The sequence below is a fragment of the Etheostoma spectabile genome, chromosome 9 (assembly GCF_008692095.1).
Source record: "Etheostoma spectabile isolate EspeVRDwgs_2016 chromosome 9, UIUC_Espe_1.0, whole genome shotgun sequence".
Classification (NCBI taxonomy): domain Eukaryota; kingdom Metazoa; phylum Chordata; class Actinopteri; order Perciformes; family Percidae; genus Etheostoma; species Etheostoma spectabile.
The window spans coordinates 23443591-23454905 of record NC_045741.1 but is presented as its reverse complement, the minus strand read 5'-3'; the positions used below and the strand labels follow the sequence as shown (position 1 = coordinate 23454905).

The following is an 11315-nucleotide window of genomic DNA, read 5'->3' as shown; positions in this document are numbered from 1 at the left end:
GAATATTTCAAGAACCAAATAGTTTTTGCATTTTCACATGAAATATACAACATAAAACGTCACTACTCTTTAAAAGTACAGAAACTCTACCCTCATCCACATCTAGTCCTGGGTCATGTAAGGCTGATCTGATGCAGAGGCACTGGCTGTCCCTTTCCCCTTTTCCCTCTCCCTGTTTGGGTCCTGTCACCCTGTAACTCACTAAGGGGAATCATTATATCATCAGTTAGTTCGTAATGGTCATGAACAAATACACAAATGGGCAATATAGCCATGCACCAACTGCCATGCCTTTCGTTACCTATAAAGCATTATGCATTACCATATCTGTTCTGGAATTTGGTCACAATTCTGTTACCAACACTAGTATCTGGATAAATACCACATCTCGTTAGTGTGTAATGAATTTGAACTAATGTATTAAATATTAAATATGTATAGTAATTGGGTTTATTCCACCTTTCTAATTTCTCTTAACAGCAGAGTAGGCCATCTTGGAGCCATAAGCAAAATAAAGCTTAATTTTAAGTAGCTACAAGTATACATGAAAAAAGAATCCCAGCCTTTTCCTTCACACTCTGGTCACGCACCTGAATGAGTGCATGGGCATGTAAGCCATGCTATCATTTTATGATAGGAAATACCGCTCTCTTCATTGTTGTGTTGCTTGTGGTAGTGGTGTTCAGTCAATAGAATATTGCAATATCTCCCCACACCTAATAAAAATAGAACCACTTTTATAAAACAAATAATCTAGCTTTTCACTGATAAAGTTGGTCATACAATCACTTGCAAAAAACAACATCTGGCCTGAATAGATCATCATTAACAGTGAGAAAACAAAGCTTTTTAGCTGATGTACAAACATCCCCATTAGGACTATTGTGTCCCTAAGTGGGAAAATGGAAATTCTCTCCACACAGAACACATGGTGTTAAGGGTCCAGTGTCTGAAGGTCTACCAATTATTCCTACAAGTGCAAACAAATAACCACATTATGCATTTATGTAACTCCACTCTTAAATCTGAAGACTTAACAGCAACACCACTGGTCCCAGGATTTTTCTTTAACAATTGCATCATTGAGAAATCAAGCATTATTTCTGTGCTGACCATACACTGAAGGGGGCGATGTATAATGTGGTATGGTGGATGAGGAGAACGAGAACTTCAAGTATTGAGCTGTGTAGCCCTCATTTGAACAAGAGGTATTGTCAGTCAGTGGAACAATGTTTTGGATTTAAAAGTATTTTATTTTGCGCAATAAAAGTAACAAAATATGAGATAATAGGTATTTCTGGCTCAGAAAAAAAACACTTCTCGACAGAAATACACTATACAAGAAGTGTATTTTCAAAGAATTTGAGGTATTCATACACACAGTACTTTTTAACGTTAGTGGGAGGAAACTGGATCACCCAGATTAAACCCAAGCAGACACGCGGAATGTGCAAGTCCTGAAAGACAGAAACAGCTGTCTGATGACTGTAACACTGCACCTTTCCCACTGTACTTCAGCGTTTTGGTTTGTGTGTGTGTGTGTGTGTGTGTGTGTGTGTGTGTGTCAGTGTTTCACTCCTCATCCTTCTTCTTGTTTTCACAAGGGGATTGGGTGATAGGGTTCTTAGCAAGGGGAGCAGATGTGTAGCCAGAAAGTAAGTATGTTGGAGGTGAACAGCTTTACTCCTGGCTTGTTAAGGAGATTCCAGTCAATTTCAACACGTGCTCTGTTGTTTGAACATTAGGTCTGTCAGTAGAGACAAAATGAAACCAATCGGTGTTGTCTACACGTGTTATCCTCCTGCTGAGTCGCACCCAACAGGTTGCTAAAAAACAAGAAAATAGAACCAGAATAAGACAAAGATGCAGACCAAAATAATACCTTTCACATATTTGAAGTCAGAATCTCTCACATCGATATGATTTGTTATCAGAAGCTTTCTGCTGTGGTTCTTCAGATTTCACCTCTTGTGGCTGAGTTTCCACCCTGGCTGTGACTCTCATGGACATCTTCCCTCTTGTGTCGATGCCCTCTGCTGTGTATCTGACATGTCCCTCTGTCTCAGTAGCCCCACTCTGGCTGGGGTGAGGATCTTCTTATGCATCCTCACCTTTGGTGTCTCAGAGTCCACCTCAGGCTGGTGAGGACTCTTCATGGACATCTTCACCTCTTGGTGTCTCAGAGTCTCCACCTGGCGGTCGTGAGGATCTCTTCATGGACATCCTCCACCTTGGTGTCCCGGAGTCTGGATTGTTGGGAACTCATTGTACCAGTTGCTGACGGCTGCACGGAATCTGGCAAAGAGCTTCTTAGGTTCTTTTAACATCCTTATGTCTGGGTGGTGCTGTCATCAGGTATTCGACAGAGTAGGCAATACATCTTTCCAGTGCTGGATCTTTTAGACGATGAGAATCATGCACCTTGTCTGCACAGCCGCATTTCTTGCACAAGTTCTGGAAAATGGCCTTGTCAAGGTTTTTAGTTGTTTTTTGGTAGTTATCAAAATCACATCCTTGACGTCGGCCCATGTTCTATCAACAGATGGTAAACGTAGTCCTCTGGGTTTCCATAGACAGTTCCTTTTGTTTTCCTGTATCACGAGAAACAGCTCTCTGTGAATATCTGGATGAATACTTCTACTTCTACTGTGCTCTGCATCCGTGCAGTACGGCACATATCTCTCACATACCGAGCTAGGAGTGGAGAAGTTGCCACAGGCTTCTCTGCAGATGTTGACCATGGTAGCTGCGGTGTGCCAGTGACCTTCTTTTAATATTTTGTGTTGTACCCTAGCGTGGCTTCCGATCTGAGTTTTCAGCCACCACCCAATCAATCCATGAAATCCACACTTTGTTGCGAATTTCAGCAAACATGTAGCATGTGAATCCGGAACAACCACATCACTGCATGACTCCCTCTCATTGGTTCTGGGATCAAATGGGCTCGATTCCACGTGTGTGCCTATAGAGGAGATCGAGTAAATTTCTCTGTGAATATCTGCTTTTTCCGGGGTCATATTCTCGAACTTCTGAATCACATTAACCACATTCCCATGCTGTGATTTGTGATTATCCTCAGTCTGAAGCAGAGAGTCAAATTTCTCTATGGATGTCTGTCTTGAGTGCTCGCTTTCAGCGTTTGATTGCTTTTGGAATTTGGCCTTAAGCTCCTCTAATATACGATAATACCAAGCTTTGGCCAAGCGCATTGTGAAAAAAGACTTGATCTTACTCGCTATTGCTTCTACAAACAGCTTGAACTTCTGTTGGTACTGTGGACTTGCAGCTTCTGCACCGTCCAAACCCTTGATTTGACTTATTGACCGAGCGATGTCTTCTGCAACCTCTTCAATCTCCCGAGAGCATTCAGATTGTATCAGCTGATACTCAAAATCCGGCACTTGAGCCAAAAGAGGGTACAATATTGTGTACTCACCTCTTCCTCATCATATCTTCGACAGAGTCATATTGAATCTCAATCACACTGTCGTTCTGATGAATGATCTCCGGGAATTCTGGTTCACCCGCTGTAACTGGTGATTGGATGCAGTCGTCAGGATCTTCCGTCTCATACCTTCTGTCACTCTACTCCTGGAAGGGCATCCTGTTCTATTTTTCGCGTAGGACTGGTATGCTCGAATTTCGCCATACAGTTTGAGCCGAGCACAAAGCGTTTACCATTTTGCCGACATGACCAACCATCATTAAGCCTGCGAGGGGGAGTGATGTGCTGCATTATCACGGCTCTGTAGTTGTCCAGTAGTGGAGAGAGCAGATTTGCCACTTTCTGCCACCTCTTACCAACCCAACCTGTCAAAGCGCTGTGAGCTGACACACTCGTACTTGTCCTCAGTATTCAGAGCCCGGCACAACTCCGAAAGGTAATCACCCAGACTGGATGTAACACTCTCATCAGAAACCAGCCCTCCTCAGACGCCGGTGCATTTCTGCTCCTAAGATTCACCAACCAGACCTTTGACAGCAATGTTATTATGTCCAAAAGCAAGTCAGCCACCATAACTTTAGTGGCATCATCGAGGGTGCAGGATTTCACGATTCCCACGGTTCCGTGTATCCTTTTAAAAAAGGATTCAATCCGGGGGCGAACAGTATCCCCTGACCTCAAGGCATGTCTCTGTCTGTGTATTTTGGTCCAGACATGATAATTTTTCAAATCAGCTGTATTGGTTAGTTTTTACCTACCAATACGTGTGACATCAAAAATAAAATCCTGTTTTGTGTTTCAAAGATCTTGCTCTTCTTGCAATGGTACTCAAAGATGTATTTGTAGCCTACACATTCTTTAGATTTGTGTTGTATCGCATTATGATCTGGTCTCGAAATAACTGCTTCAACTACGAGAAGTGACTTTAATTTATGTTAGCTATATAAAAGAAAGTTGTATGACACACACAAAAGATCAGAAGCCATTTTAGAATATGATGTCAGAACCCCAGCACAGCCAACCAATGCTGCAGCTTAGCACCGTGCTAGGCAACTGCAGCACCCTGTGGCTGTCTTCTTAACTGACACATGCAGAATTCCATTTGTTTTCTCCGAGGAGTTTGATTATCAGCTCTTGAGACAGAGACCCAGACTTCAAAATAAACAGGAAACAGAACATATACAAGACAGACCAAAAATTCCATACAATAATCAAAGACAGACAGAACCAGGCTAAGAATTAAACACAGGAAAACAGATTTCTACAATAAAATAAGACATAAAACCCAAACCTTAACAAACAAGGATGTGTAGAGCGCCCTCTGGTGAGAAACTAGCAACACCATGCTCATAACATGGTTCACAGTCCGTTTTTATTAATTATATTAATTTGACAGAATGTATTTGTCATCATACAATAATTCCGATGAATTATTATTATTTTAATTGGCCATTATAGATGCTGATACCATCGGATGGCAATGCCACTATCTTCCCACCGAGCTTCAAACCAAAGGGTACCAGTGATCTGTGCTCAGGACTCCTGTGGTTGTGTCTGGTTTGCCAAAGCAAAGACATGTTGTTTTCATTGTGGCACCAAATCATGTTATAAAAACCCTAGATACCTGGTTATAAAAAACAAAACATCTCAGTTTGTGAATTTGTGCTTAAGATTCAGCTCCACTCATAACGGCCTCTAACGGCAGTTTAGCCATTTTGATTGCATTAAATTTCTGTCCGGTTAAAAGGACCGACTTATAGGATTACTTCAGCTACAGAGGCGGCGGTGTGGGGCAATATAGCATATTTGGCGTGCCTTACAGGGCATTCGGTTGTAACATAGTCGGGTCTACCCTCTGGGTTGTGCAAAGTATTTTCTCTCAAAGAAAAAAAAAAAACATTAGGGACTGTGCCATTAACATAACGATATTTCCCAACGTTCATTAAATCTTTGTAATTTTAATATTCAGGAAAGCCTGAACAGTGTAGAAGTAAAGCCCAAAACTCACCTGAGGAATCAGGTGTCAAACCAGCATGTGAATCTAAGATCAGTCAAAGCACCTTAATGCACACCTTACAGCCTAAGCAGGAGGAGGAAGAGTGAGCAATTATTTCAAACCTTGTACCTGGTGGCAATCCTCTGTCTTGAGGAGCAAATCCAGCATACAGTTCCTCTTTGGTCCGCTAGGGGCAGTTCGTACTTTGTGAACAACTATAACCCCACAGTTTTCTAAGAGTAGCAGAAACCGTCCTCTAATTACTAACAGACACTACACCATCATTTTACAGAGCTGGCAAGTTGCCCTAAACACGCCCAAAACAAAAATCTCCACAGTCCATTCGAAAATGCACATAGTCACCCCTATCTGTTTTGCTTTAATCATTCTACATCATTATTTACATACAATCCCAACTGCTGTGTTATTTCTTGACGTAAAAGACAGCTGTGTATGTCACTAATGATAAATGAGATGCGCTAGCAATATGAGAGCACCCATCTAGGATCAATGATTCGACAGAAGAATACTTATTTCTGGGTGGTATTTTGGTTTCAACACATGAGAGTGGAATTATCACAGGTTTCACTTGTTTGTTTTTTTAGATATCGTTCCCATTATTTTAACCTTTTCAGTCCCTCATATCCAGCTCTGTATACACAAGTCAGAAGGCTGATCAGACTAATAGTGATACAAGTGGGCAAGAAAACTGTTTCCATACCATTTTTGTCAGAAATTTACAATTTATTATTGATACTACACTCATTAATTAAAACACTAAAATATTTTAACACTAAAACATAAATTTCCAAGTTTCCAAAGTCTTCCCTTACTCAACTCAACCAATGTCCGCAATTACCTGGGCCGTTTCCTTACCCCAGTTCTTTGGGCAATGCTTGGCGATGTTCTCAGTAAAGGATGGTGGGTTTCTTAGCATCAGCAGGATGACTCAACATTTCTGTCCCCATGAGCAGTCATGGCCTTTGGCCAGGATGCCCACCCTCATCAACCTTTTCCAGAGGCAAGGCCGTGCCTGAGTTCTTCAGACTATCAAGAGAAAAACCTTTCAACTGTTACCGCTGGGGTTTGCCTTGCAGCAAACACTCCAGTCGAGACTTTAGTACACTCCTACCTCTACTCTATACCACTACCCTGCTCTTGTCCCAATAAACAATGTGTTACCCTGGTTTCAACTACCTTAATCCTTTTAGTGTACAATCCTGCCCAAATAAAGTGCATTATCTGCCAGAATTCACTTCCGTACCCTTACCTTAATCCGTGTTATTACAATCCTGCCCAAAGAAGTGAATTATCTGCCAGAAGTCACTCCTTACCGCGTTTTCACATACGCCGCCGGCAGTAGGCAGCCGTAATCCCACGCCAGCGCTTGGCTCTGCGACCTTTCTCCATGCATAAGAGTCTGACACCGTTTTAGGCTCTCTCAGAGTGGGAGACAATCCTCTGAACAGCCGCACACGCTCTTCCTCGACTGGGTAAATGTCGAGTGGTTAGCCATGATGTACGGTCGTCAGAGAGTCTGGCCGACGCACACATGTCTTAGGGGGAGAGGGAATAAATTGATTGCTCACACATGAATTCAAGATTATTGTCCATATGACACCAAACACAGAAGAACTGCAGTTGGTGCTTACTCATTAGAGTGGTACTGCATACCAGGCGGCTCATCAACTTATTAATAAAACTTCTCTCTGGCTGTTGGAAAAGTGTCAATTATACGATCAAGCAAGACATCTGATGTGATTGACAAGAATCCAGAAAAAAACGTGTATTAACCTAAGGGGGCTGTCGATTACCTTTTTTTCCAGTTTACATGCGTCAGACTAATCCTCGGATAGCTTAGCCCGTTCCTGCCCCTGTACTCATTTTTGCTAATTCTTGTGCCAACCAAGAACTGTTAATTGTCAAAGTGGATGAGTTAAGTACAAACTTGGGCCATGATCTGCCCTCCTCTCCAGGTGCCAGCACTGCTCATCGTCCTCTCTCTCTCTTCAGCACCGGCCTTCTGTTTCTGCTTGTTCAGCTTGCTCCCCCGCAAGCTTCCTGGCCCGGTTTACTGGCTTGATTTCCACAGGAAGTCTGGGTTCACTTTCTTCTACAGAGATTAGAAAGAGAATTCGAAATCTAAAGGGCAGGTAAGAAGAATGTATGTCAGTCCCACAGGATCCTGCATATTCTCAGGCCATTTTCCTCAACTCGTCCAGATCCTGTGGACTAGTCCACACGTAATGTGTGGCAATACTCAAACTGCTACATTATTATTATTATTATTTGTTAGTACTTTTCACCATGGCCAACCTTAATTATGTTATATTTTGAGACAAAAATCTGTTATCATAACTATTTAAATATCCAAACTCCTTATATTTTCTTTATTTATTTTATTTGATATTTCTTATATTTCTAATATCTGAGCAACTGGAACACGATTTCCCTTCGGGGATCATAAGTATTTCTGATTCTGATCTGAATCTGATACAACTTAAATACTGCCTTTTCTTTCATTTGGTCTTCCATCCACTCACATATGGATTTTGAAAAAACAAACCAGACTAAACTACATTGTGGAGAGGATTTGCGCATGTTGAAAATTCTTCTTCAATCAGTTCTGTAACTCTACAAAGTCAAATAGATGCTATACTGTTTCACCAGTACTGTGAATTGTCCGAAATTACACTCGGCCATTCACCAAATGTGGGGGCGGCTGATACATGCACACGCATTAAAACTGGCGCACTATCACCAATCACTACTTGCTGTTTAAACACAGAAACAGAGTCTCAGTTCCCCATCCGGAAGGCTCTGACACACTTTCCCACTCCGTGTCTACGGACAGCTGTGGGCCTGTACCGGTGTAGATGTTCTGTCTTGTTGGACACAATGCATCCTCTTTCCTGAACCGCTTGCGGACGACACAAGTCCACAGCCAGTGTTGCCCGAGCTGCGAAGACAAATAGTCACCAGGCCTGTGAAAACAAGCCCAAACTTTTAAGCGACTTTTTCTCACGGATCCCCTAAGTCCTGTAAGAGACAAATAAATCAAACTGTGTGCACGTTTTACAATCCATGGGACCGATTGTACATCGTGGTAGGCCTACACAGACTGTAGAGTGTATTTATTTTAATTTCTCCCTGACTTCAGGCACAATGAACCACAGAGGGATTTACACCTTTTCCATTTATTTACATCAGAAACTGATGGATTTGAATCTAGCTATACACTTTTTCACGGTGTTTTGAGTTGTTCACCACAACGGTTGAATCCAGCTTTTCCTCCCTTTCTCTTCTCCCAGTCTTTATTATATTTCTTCCCGTATTTTTGCCACTTATCCCTGGCATTTCACTTCCTCCCAAAAACTCTCCTACAGTACACTCAACCATCCGTCGCACTTCGCGCATTTTCCTAAACCATCAAACCACATACTGCCTCTCTGCCTCTGATTGGCTGGACTCGTTTCCATCTGGGTCAACTCCAATAGAAGTAGGCAGTGGCGGGACATAACGCTGCGGTCTATAGTTGTTTATGGGGAAAGGGGCGGGATCGGTGAACAGTCAGGGACAGCTGGAACACCAGCCCAAATAATCAACTAAACACTTTATGACAACCCAAAAAACCGCAACCCGCGACTACCAATAGTCGTGAGCGCTTTACAAAAAAACAAGCCCAAAGTCGCTAGAATAAGGCGGACTTGGCAACACTGCATGAAACCGTTGAGCGTAAAATGACCAGTACTTTAGAATGAATGATATTCACGTTACTTATTTTGAGCAGAACTAAGTAATACAGTATAGCATGACAGCAAAGAATAGGTATAGTTAATGATGGAAAAAGAGTGCAGTACAATAGGATATTAACGATACAGCTGTGTGACACGGAGCAATAAAAATATCCATTCATTTTTGTGAAAATATCAAAAACAAGAGCGAATTATTCTTCGCGAAACACAATAGCCGACTGCAATGCCTTCTCCCTTTGGAATTCACATTTTACAGAAGAGAAGAGATTAAATGTCATGGTCATTTTCCGGTATTGCGCGATTTGAGACCGCCTCCTGTCACAATTACGCACTATGCAGATAGTACGTAGTGCACGAAGTGTATCGTTTGGAATGGACTAAGGTACGTGGCGCTATTTGGAACCTAACACTAATAGACATAATACGTCACATAGATATATCCGAGGATGTCTGGTCATGGTCGGCCTCTAGGGTGACCAGACGTCCTCGGATTTAGGGACTGTCCCCTTTTTGGTTGCTGCCCTAACTAAATACAGAATACAAACTACCTCTGTCCCTGTTTCTGTTTTTAAAGAAAACATTAGGTTTTTTCAATCAGATTGATAGTCAAAACTGGAATTTCCCGTATTTCTCCCTTCCAGTTTTGATCTCGGACGTCTGGTGAATTATATCATATCGAATATTCTATACTGTTAAGCCCACTATGCCTATTAAATACGCCTACACCATGTGTCCTGTTTCTAGCTACATGTAGACCTTTGTATAAAAAACACCATGAAATCAGTTTTGTATTCAGGAGAATTGATATTAAACGTGGCATGACAGCTCATTTCCCTGCCAAACACATTACTATTGGAGCGGTACCGGTCCAGAATGGCGCCCCATTCTCGTCAGCGCCAGACGGCAGTAGCGATCCATGCGGCGTCCTACTCCGTTATATGTTCCCCCCCCCCCCCCCCCCCTAAAAAATTGGGTTCTGACAGTGGAGCTCTCCCAACACCGAAACAGCGGAGAAAAAACCAACCATCGCAATCCTTCCAATGAGATGGCCGGACGTGAACTCCTTTTTCTGCAAATGAAAATAACTCTGCAAGCCCTGCTACCTAACCTAGCGCAATTATGGGAGAGGAAAAAATTGTGAGTATCGTCTGCGTTAGACATTTGAAGTAATTGAGGACCGGCGGTTGCTATCTCGCTAATGTAGTTCCGTTGGCTTAGTCAAGTTCCGTGATTACCTTTGCCCGTTGGAGCTCTTTAACGTTATCTTTCCAACTGTGGTACAAATTCGTGCCCTGCCCTAGCCTGCTAAGAGCAGTTTTGGCTCCCCTGCAGTGTGAGTTAAAAATCGCCTACTACCATGCAAGTTAAACTTAGCAATCGTTCAGATCCTGTTTCATTAATTGCGACGCTGCCAAATAGCTAGAATGGGCTGTACATTGCTATAAACTAGCATGGAACGTTAAATTGTAACGTAATTGACAACTCTGGTTCAGCTAGCATCGTTATATCAAGTTGCTGCTGCTAGCCACCTCTTGCTCACATTAGGAGTTTTCTCAATACAGTATTAACACATGTAGTTGCTAACTAAAAGCTCCCGTGGACGTTACCTTGCTACGTTAACATTTTGCCATGTTAAACGTGGCGAGTTCCCTGTAGCATAGTTTTGTTTTTGTTAGTGTAAACTATCATTTCACCGACAACACTTCAACAAATATGTTTCCTGTATACCGTTTACTCGCAGTAACAAAATTAACTTCACAAAAAAACCCCATCTAGCTAGTGTTTTAATGCACTAGAGGTCAGAGTACCCTATTGTTTGTGTGAGGTCCCATTTTAATGTTGTGTGGTTCAAGACTGTCCCAATGCCCAAGCATGGTGTTTCTTAGGTAGTTGCCCAACACTGAGGGAACTGTCAATTTTGCATGTAACTTCCTCGAGGACTTCACCCTCCGGTTCAGAGGCATCACACACACAATGAGCATTTGTTTCGTTTTCTGCATGAGAACCGCAGTGGCAACTTGGCTACAGTCAGCTAGGAATCTGGGTCACTATGCTGTGTTGGCTGGAGTTAGAGATGGGCAAGCTGTTTCAGACAAAGGTTACAAGTGACAGAAGAAAA

General features: G+C 42.4%; 1 long non-coding RNA gene across 1 annotated transcript in view; it reads right to left on the bottom strand.

The window, feature by feature from the left end:
- Positions 1 to 11315, bottom strand: part of LOC116696089 (uncharacterized) — a 14745-nt gene that overhangs the window by 351 nt on the left and 3079 nt on the right. Inside the window, exons 2-3 of the long non-coding RNA XR_004333620.1 lie at positions 5518 to 5525; positions 1013 to 1016 (exon numbers count right to left, since the gene is read on the bottom strand). This is a non-coding gene — a long non-coding RNA (uncharacterized LOC116696089). The remainder of the gene's footprint in view (positions 1 to 1012; positions 1017 to 5517; positions 5526 to 11315) is intronic.